This window comes from Pinus tabuliformis, chromosome 6 (assembly GCF_031772625.1).
Source record: "Pinus tabuliformis cultivar Carrire ecotype Pingquan chromosome 6, CPIR1, whole genome shotgun sequence".
Lineage (NCBI taxonomy): Eukaryota > Viridiplantae > Streptophyta > Pinopsida > Pinales > Pinaceae > Pinus > Pinus tabuliformis.
The window spans coordinates 1,507,129,930-1,507,137,120 of record NC_142292.1 but is presented as its reverse complement, the minus strand read 5'-3'; the positions used below and the strand labels follow the sequence as shown (position 1 = coordinate 1,507,137,120).

At 34.6% G+C, this 7,191-nt stretch overlaps 1 pseudogene; it reads left to right on the top strand.

Moving 5' to 3' along the window:
* Positions 1 to 5,620: 5,620 nt before the first annotated feature.
* Positions 5,621 to 6,314, top strand: LOC149264376 (eukaryotic translation initiation factor 5A-2 pseudogene; annotated as a pseudogene).
* The last annotated feature ends 877 nt before the right edge of the window (positions 6,315 to 7,191 follow it).

Here is a 7,191-nt window from a genome sequence, read left to right as displayed (position 1 = left end):
GTGAGTCCCGAGTGGGATAATGACCTGGACCACACCCCAATCGAGAGAGTCTGTTGCATTTTAACTCAGCTTAATCTTCTATTCTTATCTTGAGGCTCCTAAGATATATGAATTTTGAATAGTTCTATCATACTAATTTAGTTGACACATTTAAGGTGCCTCTTTGATGGTTGCAAAGGGGAGGAATTGTTTAATTATATATTAATAAATGTACATTTGAGATTGTTTAATGATAAAACTATTTACGTGTAAATTTCGATTTTTATGTGTCACATTATATACATTCTATTCAGAAAACATAAATAGTAAATAAATTGAATTTATATATATTTAGTAAATAATTTGTTATTAAAGAAATTATATTAATATACTTGCAAAGTTGATTTCTTCACATAAACAAGTTTTTAAAAATAAATATTTTAAGTAGAGTGATATGTCCGAGCTTATATTATCTATCTTAAATTTAAAATAATGTTTTTTAGTAGAATTTTTGTTGATGAAAAGTGACTAAAAAGGTATATTCTTAACATAATTATGCATAGGTGCATCTATTTGTCCTTCTAGTAGATGATAATCTTGTTCTAGTCTTTTTACTTCCACTCAAAGAGAATTAATTCACTAAACGACTCTCATTTATCTTTTCTAGCACTTTACTTATTATATTTTTTACCTACCAATATATATCTAAGGAAATAATCTTTTAACTTTTTTCTCTATTGGTACTCGTATCAGGAATATAGTGACCTGTTTACTTATTATAGTTTTTAATTACCAATATATATCTAAGAAAATTATCTTTTATTTTTTTCTCTATTGGTATTCGTATCAGGAATATAGTGACCTATGTTTTCTTCTAATTCTTCATGTAGAAAACATATTTCAGTCTTGCTTCTTCCTCTCCAAGATTAATTTCATTTCTTGCAGTGAGAGGTGTATGCTCCCAATATATTGTAGGAGAGTTTTCAACATTAATATGAATTCAGGTTTGGGGGAGGCATCTCGGACATGTCCTCAATCTTTTGTGTTGGCCTACACCATGAAAATGCCTATTTGATGTTATATTGATTCCTAAAATGCTAGGATGAGATGGTAGGGTGAAAAAGTAAGGGATTGATGAAACATAAAAAAAACGTTGGGAATATAGGTTGGCAACAACTCAAAAAGAAGAGAGGTAATAATAGTATTAGAAGGGTGTCAAAGTATTATAGGGGAAGAGGATTGGTGAAATAGTGATTTTGCCTCTCTAACACCCTCCTTCCAAATCTACCTAAGCAACTTGCCAACTGGGGTTAACATGCGATGAGACAGCATTGTGATATGATTTGACCTCCTAAGTCATATTAAGGAAGTGGGACCAAGGGAAACATACCATACAAACATTCAAAATCAGTTTCAGGATCCTCAAGAACTAATCCAAAAATTTAGACAACTTTCCCTTTGGTCTAAGTGAGCTCTTAGAAAATTTATGCGTGAGTCACTCTCATGCTATACACATGACAACATCCAGAAACTGTCAGTCGCACTGACAGGCTTGCTTGCCAGCGTCTAGGGACTTTTTCTCTCAGTGCAATGCCACCGACACCGGGATTTGAGCCTCTTTTTTAGGACGAGAGCCCAGGTCAATACCCATAATTTAATCATCTCTTCAGAACAATAAAACAACATGGAAATAATAGTACTGAAAAGAATACTTGTTTAAGACCTTGATTAGGCCCCTACTAGCCATGGTAGGCATTTTGTTGAACATATCATGAATATGTAATCTATAGGTGTAAAGAATAGTTCTGAGTATAAGGGTCTCATACTTAGCTGAGAATTGTTAAGAACCATTGATGCCTCAACACATCAAATTCCATTCCATCCATTAGGTCATAGATACATTAATCATTCAATTACAAGTACAAAAATGGTGGAAGCCATAAATAGTTGTTTTCATAAAACACATACATAATCATCATAATAGAAAAAAAATACTCATGAAAGTATAGCCATATAGACCACATATAATCCATCAAATTCTCATAGAAATATAACGATAAATAACCTTTCAGTAATAATGCAAAATCCAAAAATGGGATGGGACTTCCACATTCCACCCAACCATAGAATGGCTGAGCCAAATCTCAATTCAGCCATTCATGCCTGTGATATATTATAAGCATAAATGTGGGATAGCATAGAAAATGTCAGTCAAAAACCATCCAGGGCTTCCAGAGGCCACCCACCTCAACCCATCAAATAGTGTTTCCACCTCACGGTTGGACATCACCAAAATCATCATCATATTGGTCTCTTTTCCAACCATCTAGGGCTCTAGAGAATTTGTGCAACCAAGGCTCGAGATCTAGTAACTCAATCCACAACTCTTACTAGGCTCTAGAGCGTTTGTACAACCAAGGCTCCAGGTCTAGTAAATCAACCCACCAAGGGCTCCAAAGCGTTTGTCCAGCCAAGGCTACATGACTAATAACTCAACCCAAGTTGATACAGGGCCCCAAAGCGTCTATCCAACCAATGCTCTAGGACTAATAACTCAATCCAAGCTAAGGAAACATGAGAACCAACCAAAACCAAAATAATGAGTTGAACCCACAATCTCCATGGCCATCTAAGGAATGGAAAGGCAATCCATTATCAATCTAGGCAATCCTCCATGCCATTGATAGATCACAATGAACAATCCACATGCATGTCAAAACTAGTGAAGGAAACATACATGAAACTCGGTACCTGTAATAAAATCTAATGTAGTCATTGATCCTAATTCCCTCTTGCACTTTCCTACTCCTCCTTTGCCTTATTGCTCCAAAAATCCAAGTATGCCACACCCTCCAAGATTTCTCCAAGAAAACCCTAAGTATCGAAGAGTATGAGAGAGGGAGAATAATGAGGGAGAGCTCCAACACTAAACTGCCAAAAGCTTACTGTTCGGACTTAGAAATGTCATATTTTCATCCACCTTTTTCTTCACTATTCCTTACATTTCATCATCCCATTAGCCTTTTATCATATCATTTTCATAAGTACATTTGGGTTTCACCTTCTTATTTTCCATTTTATTCATTTTTGTATTACAAGTGAATTCATGATTAAATATTAGAAAATATACATATTTTTATATATCTCTCAAGAATATGTGAGTTTTGTGATGTGTAGGAAATATGTGAAGAATTAATTCCAAGAGACTTCTCAAATATCTCCTCCACCATATTAAGGAGATAATTATGCAAGCCTATTCCTAAGGAGAAAATCATGGAGGATTTGGTTGGCATATCTTATCCATATCTCCTCCACCATATTAAGGAGATAATTATGCAAGGAGAAAATCATGGAGGATTTGGTTAGCATATCTTATCCAAGATATGTGAGAGATTTGTGGAGGATTCAAAGGGATCATATTTTGTAATAATGGGAAAGTAGTTGAAAATGCTTGAGAGATTTGTGGAGGATTCAAAGGGATCATATCTTGTAATAATGGGAAATTAGTTGAGAGTGCTTGAGAGAATATTGGATATGTAATTATGAGATGGTTATCTTCCTCATGTATATAAGAGAGTGCTCTCTCTTCATTTTGATAATAATGAATAATGGAAAGGAATTCTTAGTTTTTCATCTTTTATTGTTATGCTTTCATGATTTGTAATTTGATTCTTGTAATATAATTTGAGATAGTTTTATTGTTGTGAGCTCACATATGTTGTTTGTCATTGAATTCTTCACATGTTGTATTTCTTTTCCCTTATGCAATTTTCCTACTTTCCTAGTTAGTGTTTCAATGGCTTCCTAGATTAATTTGATTTCAGTAATTTAGATTAAATTAGTTCCACTTCGGTCCTGCATATATAGTGCATGTGCCTCGTAAGTCTACAAACCTCGGATTGAAAAATTAAATAGTTGGGCAAGTACTATAATAGAATTAAACGAACATATTTTCACCCAACATTTTGGCGCCGTTGTCGGGGAGGCACGATGGATTGAAGTTTAGTTTGATTTTTCATGCAAGTGTGAATTTCAATTTCTGCAAGTGTGTTTGATTTTGGCAACTGTGAAGAGTGTTTGATGAATTCATGGTTCATGGTTGTAGTTGAAGAATTCAGTTACTAAATTAATGAGCATTCCTTGTAAGAGGGTTTAATTGAGTATTGAATTCAAGATTATTTATGTGCTCCTTTTGTTTTAAATTCAATTTTTAGTGTGCTGATTTGGAAGAGTTTTTGTGAACTAAAACCTTGTAAAAGGATTAAAAGCTCAGACAATTATTAGCACTCTGTTTTTAGTATGTAAGAATTCCTTTCTCAACATGGTTTAACAATGAGCTTCAGCTTGGAACTACTCACTTAGATCCTAGCAGAAGTCGGGATCTCTTCTTCCGTGGAAAAGGAGATCTTGACAAGAATTGAAAGTTCAACTACTCCCCAAGAAATAAACGAAGATTCAACATCTGAAGAATCCTGCGTATCTAATGGTGAACAACCATTCGAACAGGAGATCGAGGAAGAAGAACAGCAGATCAGAGAAGAAGAACAGGAGTTACAACATGATCTAAGTGAGAGAAACTATGCTTATCAAAGTTTTATTGAACAATGGTTCCAGGTAAGTACTAGATTAGATTCATCTTTTTATTTTTTAGTTGATTTGCAGTTACAGCAACTAGATTCATTCACTTTCGAATATTTTCATCCATCATGTAAAAAATTGCTACTGGATATATTTTTGTTACTGCTACGTGAGTGGCTTCATTGGAAGTTTAACTACATGTAACTAATTTGTAAATTCTAATTAGTATAGAGTAGGTAGGCTTTCATTTTTTGTTTTTTCTTTCATTTTCAGTTTTACTTTTACCTAGAATAATTATGATCTCCTCTGCGCTTAGTGCAATCGCGAGGATCAGAAAATAGGAATGATTTAGACGACTAATTTTAGGAATAAATAAATGTTTTGCAATATGCTTCATCACAAACATCTTTCAATATGCAAATCATTGTGTCCATTTGTTAAAAAAAAAATAAGTCTAGATAATGTTTAGTTTCTTTCTAAATTTTAGTTTTTCATTGAATGAAAAAACAAAATAATAATAATAAAACATCCACCCACATCTCAATTATAAAAAATAAAAAAAATAAAAAAAAAAATTGTAAAGAATTTTGTAAAACAAAACAAAACGCAAATGAAATTCACAATAACCAATTGTCTGTGGCCGCATCCAATTTTTGGTCTTCTTCGATCATTCTGATTTTGGCATTCGGCATTGAAACTCCATCACCTGCAAGAAATGTTGTCTGCGCCGGGAGCTCCATCACTTCCATTTTAACATTTATAAAGACAACTATCTACACGAGTGGAATAATTATGTGTTTCATGCGGTGCGGTAGAGTAGTAACTGCCTCCTATCAATTACCAAAATCATCGAAAATCATCGAAAATCATCCAAAATCTAGGCACAAAATCCTCCAAAATCATCGAAAATCATCGAAAATCATCCAAAATCTAGGCACAAAATCCTCCAAAATCATCGAAAATCTGGCTTTTTCTGTCCAAGAAACTGACTGTGGTGAACACTTGCAATTTCTCTGTCTGGCCTGCAATTTCTGTGGGTTCAAGCAATCTCCCTCCTCCTCAGATGGCAGAAGTACCAGCGGGGCAGACACATTCATGGAACGTAGATCCATACTTGGACGGATCCCTCTGGGGGAGGACTGATTGTGTGTTCGATTCCCACGCCGATGCGGGGGCTTCCAAAACCTTCCCCCAGCAGGCGGGTACCATTCGTAAAAATGGGTACATCGTCATTAAGGCCAGACCCTGCAAAGTGGTTGAAGTATCCACTTCAAAAACTGGAAAACATGGGCATGCTAAGTGCCATTTTGTTGCAATTGATATTTTTTTTTAATGGAAAAAACTCGAAGATATTGTCCCATCTTCACACAACTGTGACGTCCCACATATTACTCGCACTGATTTTCAATTGATTGACATATCTGAGGACGGTTTTGTAAGTCTGTTGTCTGACAATGGAAACACCAAGGTTGATCTCAGGCTTCCTTCTGATGATCAACTACTTACCCAGATCAAAGATGGCTTTGGAGAGGGGAAAGATCTCGTTGTCACTGTGATGTCTGCAATGGGCGAAGAGCATATTTGTGCCCTGAAGGATATTGGTCCAAAGTAAATCTTAACTGCTGAATGCGAAGGATATGCTGTTATCCTTGAACTTTTATTACCCTTGCTTTCAGTCTAGTGCATTCAACATGTTGTTTTTGTAGGCATTTTGTGCACTATAAATGTCGAGGAAGCAGTTGAGTAATGCCGGTTACGTGCTACTCTATCATATGTTAAGTTTCTTGGAATCAAGCTACCTGCATGCTTGGTTATCGATATCTTCAAACTCTTTTTATCCTTGAAGGTTTTGCGGCATAAGGTCCGCCTCTGAAACTTTTTGCCCGTATGATGCATTTTCACTTTCCTGTTTAATTATAAGGCTTTGCGAGAGGATTTAAAAAAATAAAAAATAAAATACTAAAAAATAAAAATAAAAAAATAAAAAATAATCATACAATAAAATTTCCCTCATTCATTTATAAACTAACTTCAACTGTTTTCAATCACTTTTTTTGCAAACCAATAAAAACATTTTGCAAAAGTATTGCACAATCAATTAGTACATTGCATGGGGACATGCAATATTTCTAGTTGGGGGGAAATGAAAGTATGTTGGAATTTATCATTTATTTTTGTGGGTAAGAGTTAGGATGCATATACTAACAATTGAAATGATATTGGTGTTATGTGTAAGTCAACGAGAAGCTTATGCAGAAAGCTCAAAATTCCAATGTAACACCCTTTTCATCCACAATTAGTGTAAATTCGAAAAATAATTAAAAAATGGACATTTCATAAATTCTTGAAAATGAGCTAATTTGTTTTTGAGTCACTTCATACAGGAATGATCGATGGAAATGGCACACAAAGGTGACAATTTTTATGTAGGAATGGTGCTAAGTTTTTCAGAGTAAAGACAATCTAATGCAAAAGTGATTTTTTGAAATCACAATGAAACATGCATCATTGGACGCTTGAAGGAACTAATTCTTCATTGCACATATCATGACATTTTCCACTACACAAAGATCCTTTTGCATCATGAATACTCACCTTTTTCCTTCCAAATGCCTAGACCATCCCTATGTTGCA